The 12110-nt window shown below is 39.0% G+C and overlaps 1 protein-coding gene across 9 annotated transcripts in view; it reads right to left on the reverse strand.

Moving 5' to 3' along the window:
• The window catches only part of PHACTR4 (phosphatase and actin regulator 4), a 102614-nt gene that overhangs the window by 60105 nt on the left and 30399 nt on the right, over nucleotides 1–12110 (reverse strand). For 2 of the 9 annotated variants that reach the window (XM_078073565.1, XM_078073564.1), the window contains exon 3: nucleotides 10126–10259. The exons of 6 other annotated variants lie outside the window; for them this stretch is intronic. The gene's annotated coding sequence lies outside the window, so the exon portion shown is untranslated. Of the gene's footprint in view, nucleotides 1–10125; nucleotides 10260–11057; nucleotides 11114–12110 lie in introns of all 9 variants that reach the window. One more of the 9 variants, XM_078073563.1, reaches the window with a different exon arrangement.

Consider the following 12110-nt stretch of genomic DNA (forward strand, 5'->3'; position numbering starts at 1 on the left):
ACATGAAGAGATAAAATAATACTAAATATCTATTTTGTTACACATGAACATCTCTAACAAAAGATCTGATGAAAAAGGAAGCTAAATCTTAGAAAGAATAAACTAAGTTCAATTTCCCATGCATTCTTTCCCCTCATTTTTTATGAATAGTAACAGCTAACATTAACTGAGCATGTATTATAATGCCAGGAACTTTTTTTTTTTTAAGATTTATTTATTTCAGAGAGGGGGAGAGAGAGCACGCGCCAGCAGGAGCTGGGAGAGGGGCAGAGGGAGAGAGAGAATCTTAAGCAGACTCTGTGCTCAGCACGGAGCCAGACTGGGGCTCGATCTCACGACCCAGAGATCATGACCTGAGCCGAAATCAAGAGTCGGACGCTTAACCGACTGAGCCACGCAGGCGCCCCTGTTGTAAGTGTTTTATATGTATTAATTAATCTAATTCTCACAACAAGCACATAAGAAGGATTTCATTTATTACACCACTTAATAGATGAGGAAACTGAGTCATACAGGGGTAAACTTGTCCAATGAGTTCAGAGCTAGTAAATGGCAAAGCTGGGCTTCATATCTAAGTAATCTGGAGGTGAATCTCTACTCCTACTAATACACTGTAGAACTAAATATACGTTGAATTCACACAATTTATTTTTAACCTTAGAGAAAAACTCTAGGAGTTATTACTTTAACAAAAGTAAAATTCAGGAACAGAGCAGTTATGCAAACTGTCGTCCAAAATGGCACTGTTAAAATAAACAGACATTTGTTCTCTTAGCTCATCCCTGATATTTCCAGTATGACCACCAATAAGACTGATGCTTCTTATCATAAAACCAATTTTTAAAGGAATTTCTTAGAAAATAAACAAAAGGTCTAAAATCAAGAAAAGTTGGCTATTATTTCTACCACTCCTCAAACTAAACCTACAACAAAAATACTCAAGCTCCAGTGTTTCATGAGAAACACAAATTACTAAAGAACCTTTAACCCACCCTGGGGGCATTATTAGCAATATAAAACTAGGTTTCATCACCAAGTACTGTCTATCTATATCTTTTTTTTAAAGATTGTATTTATTTGAGAGAGAAAGAGAGAGAAGAGAGAATGTGGGGAGGGGAGGGCAAGGGGAGAGAGGACCTCAAGCCGACTCCCTGCTTAGCATGGAAACCAACCTGCAGCTGGACCCCAGGACCATGAGATCATGACATGAGCTGAAATCAAGAGTTGGACGCTTAACTAACTACGCCACACAGATGCCTCTATTTATATCTTTAAGGTAATTAGGCAGTCCCTAGTTTTTCCTATTTCCCCATGTTCTCCAAATTCTTTTTTTTTTTTTAAGATTTTTTATTTATTTATTCATAAGAGACAGAGAGAGAGAGAGAGAGAGAGAGAGAGAGAGGCAGGCTCCCCGCTGAGCAGGGAGCCCAATGCAGGACTCGATCCCAGGACCCTGGGATCATGACCTGAGCCGAAGGCAGACACTTAACCATCTGAGCCACCCAGGTACCCCCCAAATTCTCTTGATACAAGACAAATACAACAAAAAACTCTCCTTAAAGAAATCACCACTGGGGGAGGAGGGGCAGGAAAAAAAAGAAATCACCACTAAACTGTTCAAAGAACACAAATATGAAAAGGAAATATATAGCTATACAAGCAAGTTTTGTTTTAATAATTTCCTTAAGTACAAGTCATGCTGAATAATGACATAAAATTCCAGTAACACAACTCTTTGTATATGTATAAAAACATTTCTTCATTCTGCCTCACACTGACAGTTCTTAACCTCCTCTTTCAGAGTTGAAACTGTATCTTACTCATTTTTTTCTCCTTCATGGCAGCTAGGGCAGTGTGCCAACAAAAATTTATTGAATGAATTAATAAATCAGTCCATCCAACCTTTTCATCTTCTGGTAAAGTGAGGGTATACAGTGAGTATGAAAATAAATGATCAAGCAAATCTAATTGAATTTCACTGTAACCAATGTTAAGCCACTGGCCTTGGATATATTATGAGATTAAAACCAGAACTAAACAAGCACACCTCTTTAGTATTGGCCAAGCTCCACCTAGCAAGAATGTCTTTTCTTGGGTGCTACTTCTTTCTCTTATTATTTCAGACATAATAAGGACTCTTGCTATTCAAACCTTTTGATTATTGAGCTCTAAACTGAAAAAGGAAGAGATTGACCTCTGGGGGCTGGGGATGGGAAATGGACAAAAGAAAGCAGCTAGACCCACCTGTTTTATAGCATTTAAATTATTTGGGGGAGATCAAAGAGGAAAAACAGAAGATATAGAATCATCAAAGGAAATTTAAACATGAAATTTCAAAATATTTAGTCAAGTCAAATGTAATATTTCATCTTATACAGCAGAAAAATGGAAAGCTGTAGCTACAGACTACAATCTGATCTGATGTCATTCTGGCTACTAACAGAAAAACACTGGTTTGATGAGGAAAAAACAAAACAAATCTTCAGTAAGGAACTGAAAGCCAGGACGCCTGGGTGGCTCAGTCGTTAGGCGTCTGCCTTCGGCTCAGGTCGTGGTCCCGGGATCCTGGGATCGAGCCCCGTGTCGGGCTCCCTGCTCCGCGGGAAGCCTGCTTCTCCCTCTCCCACTCCCCCTGCTTGTGTTCCCTCTCTCTCTGTCAAATAAATAAAATCTTTAAAAAAAAAAAAAAAGGAACTGAAAGCCATTGGTACCATTCCACAAACAATCCATTACATTGCTATCACCTTCTTGTAATGGAAGCCTCCATTATGGGGTGGGTGGGTGGGTGGGTGGGTGGGTGTGTGTGTGTGTGTGTGTGTGTGTGTATGCACACATGCATGTGTTCTGGACTCCACTGATGTTCAAACAGCAATCTTGTAAATACTATACTGTTTTTCAGTCAAGTCAAAGCTCTACCATGAAAGGTCATTTCTTTTAAAGTAAACTCTACCCCCAACATGAGGCTCAAACTCATGACCCTGATATCAAGAGTCTCATGCTCTATTGACTGAGCCAGCCAGGTGCTCCATGAAAGGTCTTTTTTTTTTTTTAAGATTTTATTTATTTATTTGAAAGAGAGAGAATGAGAGAGAGAGAGCGAGAGAGAGCACATGAGAGGGTCAGAGGGAGAAGAAGACGACTCCCCGCTGAGCAGGGAGCCCAATGTGGGACTCGATCCCAGGACTCCAGGATCATGACCTGAGCCGAAGGCAGTCGCCCAACCAACTGAGCCACTCAGGCGCCCTGAAAGGTCATTTTTAACATGACAGAACTCTGATCAACCCAAGAAGACAACCACCAAGGCCATTTTGAAATTTATGTTTTCCTGCCTAATGGGAAATGTTTATACCAGTTTCATTATCAACTTTTAAATCCCATTGATCATACTTAATCTGAATTTGAAAGGAAGTTGAGGAAATACATTTTTTAAATTAAAGATATTTACTTATCACTTAATATTTAAAAAATTTCAAAAAACTTAAAGGCTTTTTTCGTTTAATAAAAATAATACACTTTTAAATGGGAATATGCCATAATCACCGTGCTGTGCACACTGCTCTTTATCAAGGTTATTTCTTTAGATAAATAACAAAGAAAAGTTTGAAAAAGTAGAATAATAAAGGGATATTATTTTAGATCTTAAAATATGACCATTATAATAATAAACAAGGGCGCCTGGATGGCTCAGTCAGTTGTGCGTCCAGCTCTTGGTTTCGGCTCAGGTCATGATCTCAAGATTGTGGGATCGAGCCCTGCTTTAGACTCCCTGCTTCAGGCTCCTCTGCTCCTTCCCCCGCTCATGCACTCTCTCTCTCTCTGAAAAAAATAAATCTTTAAATAAATAAATAATGTAGAATTGGTGTAAAAACTGACAGGTGGGGGGCTCCTGGGTGGCTCAGTCATTGAGCATCTGCCTTTGGCTCAGGTCACAATCCCAGGATCTTGGGATCGAGCCCTGCATCTATCGGGCTCCCTGCTAAGGCGGGAAGCCTGCTTCTCCCTCTCCCCCTGCTTGTGATCCCTCTGTCGCTGTGTCTCTCTCTGTCAAATAAATAAATAAAATCTAAAAACAAAAAAACACACACAAAAAACCTGACAGGTGGTTCAACAGAACAGAACATACAGTCCAAAAATACACTTGAGATCTTACAAACACTTGCTTGACTGATATAGCATCATAAATCAGCAAAAGACAGTTTGTTAACTACTTAACTTGAATTTTTTTCTAAGTTATATTTCATACACTTTGCCAAATATCATAAGCAAATATAAATTCACTTCAATTATTGGAACTGCATTAGATCTATATGGTAAATTTACTAATACATGGCACTAATAATTTTTCCCATTTCTTTTTCTTTTTTTAAGATTTATTTATTTATTTGAGAGAGAGAAAGAGAGTGTATGGGGATGCGGGGGAGTGGAATAGGGAGAGAATCTCAAGCAGATGCCCCTCTAAGTGCAGAGTCGGACGCCGATCTTACCACCCTGAGCCAAAATCAAGTCAGAGGCTTAACCAACTGAGTCACCCAGGCACCCCAATTTTTCCCATTTCTTGACACAATGCATCTGTTCATTCCTCTATATCAAATCATTCTTAGGTATCTCATAATTTGGGTTGTTACTGTAAATGACTTTTAATCCCTATAGTTTTTTTATATAGTTTATTACACATACATTTAAAATGATTCATTTTTGAACAATTATTTTGTATTTAGTCAGCTGTTTTATTGGACTCTTTTTCAGTTGATTCTCTTAGGAGTATTTTTCTGAAGAGAATAATACTGGCCGACAAATATATAATTAACTTATTCATTATTGGGACTATACCTCTGGATTAGTGTTTGTCTTACTACACTAAGAACTCCCAAAATAATGTTAAATAAGGTAACAGTGGGCTTGTTGAGCAGGCTGTCTTGTTCTTACTCTAGTGGACATTTCTTCAGTATTTCACTGATAAGTGTGGTATTCAGACAGCCATTCTTTATCATGTTTAAGGAGTATGTAAACATATTGTAAAAGAAAAAAAGGAATGAAAACGATATATACAACAGTTATGCTATGGGTTGTCACTGGGCTGTGGTGGTCAAAAGAAATTGTATCTAATTTTTATTAAATGTGTCTTAATGCTACCAACTTAAATCAATTTAGTAGCAATGTAGGTGCTTTTCTTTTTTTTTTTTTTTTTTTTTAAAGATTTTATTTATTTATTTGAGAGAGAGAGAATGAGAGAGAGCACATGAGAGGGGGGAGGGTCAGAGGGAGAAGCAGACTCCCTGCCGAGCAGGGAGCCCGATGCGGGACTCGATCCAGGGACTCCAGGATCATGACCTGAGCCGAAGGCAGTTGCTTAACCAACTGAGCCACCCAGGCGCCCGCAATGTAGGTGCTTTTCGTTTAAAAAAAAAAATCATCCCATTCCTAGTATAAAAAAAGTTTTTTGCTGGAATACTTGAATTTTATCAAAAATTTTTGTCATCTCCAGAAAAGAGCATATCATTTTCCTCCTGTTTTTTGACTTACTAATATACTAATGTGTTATTATTTATAGATTCCTTCATATCCTTGGTTCCTAAAAGAAATCCTCTTGGTCATATTCCTTTAATATACTGAGATATTTGACATATCAAATGGGGAAAAAAAGCAGTTCTGAATTCGTATGTTAGAAATGTATAACTATACAGGTGGGGCGGCTGGGTGGCGCAGTCAACGGTTAAGCATCTAACTCTTGATTTTGGCTCAGGTCGTGATCTCAGGGTCATGAGATCAAGCCTGGTGCCAAGCCCTGCGTTGGACTCCGCACTCAGTGCCGTGTCTGCTTAATATTCTCCCTTCTTCGGCCCCTCCCGCTTGTGCTTTCTCTCTCTCTCTCTCAAATAAGTAAATAAATCTTTTTTTTTTTTTTTAAAGATTTATTTATTTGACAGAGAGAGAGAGCGAGAGAAGGAACACAAGCAGGGGGAGTGGGAGAGGGAGAAGCAGGCTTTCCGCAGCGCAGGGAGCCCAACGTGGGGCTCGATCCCAGGACCCTGGGATCATGACCTGAGCCGAAGGCAGACACTTAACGACTGAGCCACCCAGGCGTCCCTCAAATAAATAAATAAATCTTAAAAAAATGTACCACTATACAGGTAGTTGCTCTCGAAAAGATCATGGAAGCAGATATATCAGAATGGTATCAACGGTAATCAGTGGTTATCACTAAGCATAAGAGTTTCTTCTTTACACCACTTTATATTTTCTAATTTTCCTGGAAGAAATATGTGTTGTTTTTGTAATCAGAAAAAAATACAATGATTTGTTGGATTTAATCTGCAAGTACTTTATATAGCTTTTCCAGAACTGTATTCATTGAGATAGAACAAGTGTCACTTTTATTTTTTATAGATCTTATTTATTTGAGAGAGAGAGAGAGAGAGAGCACACAAGTGGGTGGAGGGGCAGGGGGAGAAGCAGATTCCCTGATGAGTAGGGAACCTGAGACGGGGCTTGATCCCAGGTCCCTCTGATCATGACCTGAGCTGAAGGCAGACGCTTAACCGACTGAGCCCCCAGCCGCCCCTGTCACTTTTATTTTTGTACTATCTTTGTCAGCTTATAGTTATCAAGATCTTGTGAACTTTATAAAATAGATGGATATATTTTCTTTTTTTTTCTCTCCTGTGGTTGATATAGCATTCTTTTTTTGTTTGTTTTGTTTGTTTGTTTTTTGATATAGCATTCTAATTATTTGCTTCTTCACACTATCAATGAAATTATCATTAAACCCACTGAGCTTAGATACATTTTAACATTTCTTCCATGACTATTAGTCCATATGGGATCTTTATTTCATGAGTCACTTTGGTAAATTATATTTTCCTAGAAAACTGCCCATTTCTTTTTTTTTTTTTTTAAATCAGAGAGAGAGTGAGCATAAGCAGGGGAAGCGGCAGGCAGAGGGAGAAGCAGGCTCCCTGCCTAGCAGGGAGCCTGATGCGGGACTCTATCCCAGGACCTTAGGATCATGACCTGAGCCAAAGGCAGACACTTAAACAACTGGGCCACCCAGGCGTCCCGAAAATTGCCCATTTCATCAGGAATTCAACAAAAGTGCCAAAGTAATTTAGCAGAGGACAGAGAGTATTTTCAACATTGTACCATATCCAAGAATTGGCTCAAAGAGGATCATTGACCTAAATGAAAAACCTGTTAAGACATCTTGAAGAAAAAATAGAGAAATATCTCTGTGACACTGCGTTAAGCACAGATTTCTTAGAAGACAAAGAGCACTGGGGCATCTGGGTGGCTCAGTTGGTTAAGCGTCTGCCTTTGGCTCAAGTCATGATCCTAAGGTCCTGGGATCGAGTCCCGCATCAGGCTCCTTGCTCAAGCGGGGAGCCTGCTTCCCCCTCTGCCTGCTGCTCTCTCTCTCTGACAAATAAATAAAATCTTTAAAAAGAAAAAAAAAAAAGACAAAGAGCACTAACCATAAAATAAAAAATTGGATTTTATCAAATTAAAAACTTTTGCTAATCAGACTAGCCACAGGCAAGGAAAAAACACATGCATAACATATATCTCATAAAGAACTTGCATATGGACTATGTAAAGAACTTTCACAACTCATTAATATGCCCATTTTTAAAAAGAGGAAAAGATCTGAACAGATATTTCATCAAAGATATGGATGGCACCTAAACACACGACAAGTTAGTCAGCATCATTAGTCATGGAGGAACTGCACATTAAAGCCATAATGAGATACAACTACACTCCTATTAGAATGACCAAAATCCAAAACACTGATAATATCAAATGATGGTGAGGATGTGGAGCAATAGGAAGGCTCATTCATTGCTGGTGGGAATGCAAAATGGAACAGCCTCTTTGGAATACAATCTGGCAGTTTCTTATAAAACTAAACATACTCTTACAGTATGTTCCAACAATTGCACTCCTTTGTATTTACCCAAATAATTGAAAACTTTTAAAGGTGCGTGGGTGGCTCAGTCAATTAAGTGTCTGCCTTTGGGTCAGGTCATGATCCTAGGGTCCTGGGATCGAGCCCCACGTTGAGCTCCCTGCTCAGTGGGGAGCCTGCTTTTCCCTCTCCCACTGCCCCTCTCCCCCACTTGTGTTCTCTCTCACTCACTCTGCTCTTTCTCAAATAAAAAAATAAATAAATTGAAAATTATGTGCACACAGAAACCTGCACACACATTTACAGCAGCTTTATTCATAACTGCCATAACTTGGAAACAACCAAGATGCTCTTCAGTAGGTGAATGAATGAACTGTGGTACATCCGAACAATGGAATAGTATTCAGCGATAAAAAGAAAGGAGCTATCAGGCTATGAAAAGACAGGGAGGAACCTTAAATACGTATCACTGAGTCAAAGAAGTCAATCTCAAAAGGCTATGTATGATTCCAGTTATATGACATTCTGGAAAAAGCATGAAAGGAATGAACTACTAATACATACAACAGCATGTATGAATCTCAACAGCATGTATGAATCTCAACAGCATTATGCTAAGTGAAAAAAAACCCAGAAAAGGCTATGTGTTGTACAATTTTGTTTACATAACATTACAGAAAAAGGGACAGAATTCAGGTCCAAGTGGTTGCCAGGGGCTGAGGGTGGAGGGAAGAGACTGGTATTATTTAAAAAGATAAGCAGGGTAGTTTTTGGGTGAAGGAAATACCCTATTATCCTGATTGTAGTATGGGTTATACAATCTTACATGTTTGTCAAAAAAAAAAAAATTTATTTTTTTAAGAAATCTCTACACCCAATGTGGGGCTTGAACTCACAACCCCAAGATCAAGAGTCACATGCTCCACTGACTCAGCCAGCCAGGCATCCTGTTTAGGAATATATACCTAAAAAGGGTAACTTTTATTGTATATAAATGATCTCAACCACACATAGGTAAAAAATTAAAAAAAAAAAAAAAGGAATCCTATGGAGTACCTCGTAACTGGTTAACCCAGATTGAAAGCTACATAAGAACAGGGATCAGGGCACCTGGCTGGCTCAGTCAGTAGAGCATGTGACTCTGGATCTTGGGGTCTTGAGTTTGAGCGCCCAGTTGAGAGGAGAGAGGCTCAGTGGATTAAGCATCTGACTGTGGCTCAGGTCATGATCTCAGAGTCCTGGAACCGGCCCCATGTCAGGCTCTGCACTCAGTAGGGAGTCTGCTTGTCCCTCTGCCCCTGCCCCTGCTCGTGCTCTCTTGCTCCACTCCCCTCAAATAAATAAATAAAATTAAAAAAAAGAACAGGGATCATGTCTTATTCATGTTTTTACCCTTAGTGCCTAAGACATTACAGCTATTACATATTTACTATGTGTTTGGCACCATGTTATAAACATTACAAGCATTAACTCATTTAATTCTTAGAGCAACCTTGTGGAAAAGGCAAAATCCATATCCTTACTTTACAGATAAATTGAAGTTCAACAAGTAACTGTATTGCCTAAAAGGACACAGCCAAGCAATGGCAGAACTGGGGTCTGAAATCAAGTTTGTCTGACTCCGGAGCTTGAGGGCTGAACTGTTATGACATGCTGCCTTGCTGATTTTGCTCAGTGTTTAGTGAACAAATGACTGGATAAGGAACAAGTCAGCTGTGTTGGAGTTTGACAGGGTAGGCTGAATCTAGTTCATGAGAACAAAATGTCTTATATTTTAAAAGGCCACATTATTATACAGAGGTGTAACATGGTTATGTGAGGTATAGCCATTAAGCTGTGCATGTAAAATGACCATTATAGTATTTAATTCCCTTTAACAAAAACTTTTTATTGTCTTTTACCTCCTTTAAGAAATTAGTTTTATACATTTTATTTTTAACACTGAGAAATATAAGGAAGAAACAAAAATGTCCTTAACACTACAGCCCAGATAAAATCCCTGTTTACATTTTGAAAAATAAAGGTAACACATGTATATAGTTAGAAGATGCAAACCATACAGGCAGATACAAAATGATAAGTGAAGCCATCCATCTCTCCTATTAATTCCTTTTAATTTTAATAATCACTGCCTATGCGTCCATGACACACTGATAAGAGCTCAGTATGCAGAAGTAAATTCAGATGGAAACCAGTCTACACATTAAGCCAACTTATCATACTTGCTATGATGTTCCAGGTGCAAGGAGTAGTCAGAAGGGATGAAAAGTGGTGAGAGGATATGGGAGATAGTCCAGAATGTCAGCATCACTACTGGCTTTTTCAGGCTTGCATTACCACTATGGTTCATCTTTTTCTACTGACAGGAAAAAAAAAATTACACGGTATCTGTGGTATTAAAGTTGATAGAAGCTGGGCTTCTGCGCACTCTATTTCCCTTAAGATTGGTGATTCTACTTTTTTTTTTTAGAAGATTTTATTTATTTGACAGAGAGAGAGAGACTGCGAGAGAGGGAACACAAGCAGGGGGAGTGGGAGAGGGAGAAGCAGGCTTCCCAAGGAGCAGGGAGCCCAATGCGGGACTTGATCCCAGGACTCTGGGATCATGACCTGAGCTGAAGGCAGACGCTTAACCCACTGAGCCACCCAGGCGTCCCTCTACTTTTTTTTTTTTAATTTATTTAATTTATTTATTTCTTTGGCAGAGAGAGAGCAGGAGAGCACAAGCAGTGGGAGTGGGAGAGGGAGAGGGAGAAACAGGCCACCTGTTGAGCAGGGAGCCCGATGCAGGGCTTGATCCCAGGACCCTGGGATCATGACCTGAGCCAAAGGCAGTCGCTTAACCAACCGAGCCACCCAGGCGCCCCTCTCTACTCCCCCTCCAACACTTTTTTTAAATAAAGATTTTATTTATTTATTTGAGAGAGAGAGCGTGAGCTGGAGGGAGAGGGAGAGAATCTGAAGCAGACTCCGCACTGAGCACAGAGCCTGACTCGGGGCTCAATCTCAAGACCATGAGATCATGACCCCAGCCAAAACCAAGAGACAGCCATTTAACCGACTGAGCCACCCCCACACCGCTGGTAATTCTACTTTATGCAGAAAATTTAAAACCACGGTAAGAAATACATACAAATATGTATTGTGTGCTTACTCTTGCGCAGTGGGATATAATAGTAGGAAGATCTTGCCCTCCATAAGTTTATAGTCCTAACAGGAAAGGAAGATAATATATGTTTATAATAATGCTTTTTAAAATTTCTATTCAAAACCACAGGAAAAAAATAGAACTAATATCATTTTTGGCATAGTTTAATTCCAGAGGAATTCATCTCCTACTCCCTAAGGATCTCAAAACTAATTAAGTTCATATTTTGGTCTTCATTCTTAAAGCAGAGGGAGTGAAGGACTGTGTTATTAACACATTTTGAGCTTCAAGTGGTAAAAACATGATAGCATCACAAAATGCTTACCCACGAGCTTTTTTTTTTATTTTAAGATTTTATTTTATTTTATTTTTTTAAGAAATCTCTACACCCAATGTGGGGCTTGACCTCACAACCCCAAGATCAAGAGTCACATGCTCCACTGACTCAGCCAGCCAGGCATCCTGTTTTCCCATGAACTTTGAAGTTAAGTGCATTAGCTTTGAGCATGGCTCCTTAACAAATGTCCTTGAATATCTAGGGAAAACCTCATTATAACACAATAACGATTTATAAATTCAGATACAGAATAGGAAGAAAATAATTTTTATTTGTTTAGATATAGCTTCTCTTTTCTACTTCAACACACCGCTTTTCATATTCCCTATGTGATACAAATTTTAATCCAAAGGAGATATTACCTTGTAAATCGTTCCTAAAATACCATGCATGAATAAAGCCTTTGCAACTAGCTTCAAATTCAGGATTCATACTAATAACCTATCTCATTAAATAATTATTTCATCAAACACATACCAAAAAAAAATATTTTTCAACAAATTGTGTTCACTTCTATGGAAGGTAGGGTGTATAGAAACTTAATAAAGTTGTCAGAAGATTTTGGGAAGGCAATTTAGCATATAGATCCTCTCCTACCCCAAAAAACCTTTAGGAGCTTCATATGACAGGGTTTCAGTTCCTTTTCTTCCGGCATGCTATGGGGAGAGTGGCTGTTAACCCATAAACAGATGATAAGGGAGGAAGAAAGAAAGCAGAAGCAG

This window comes from Halichoerus grypus, chromosome 5 (genome assembly GCF_964656455.1).
Source record: "Halichoerus grypus chromosome 5, mHalGry1.hap1.1, whole genome shotgun sequence".
Taxonomy (NCBI): Eukaryota; Metazoa; Chordata; class Mammalia; order Carnivora; family Phocidae; genus Halichoerus; species Halichoerus grypus.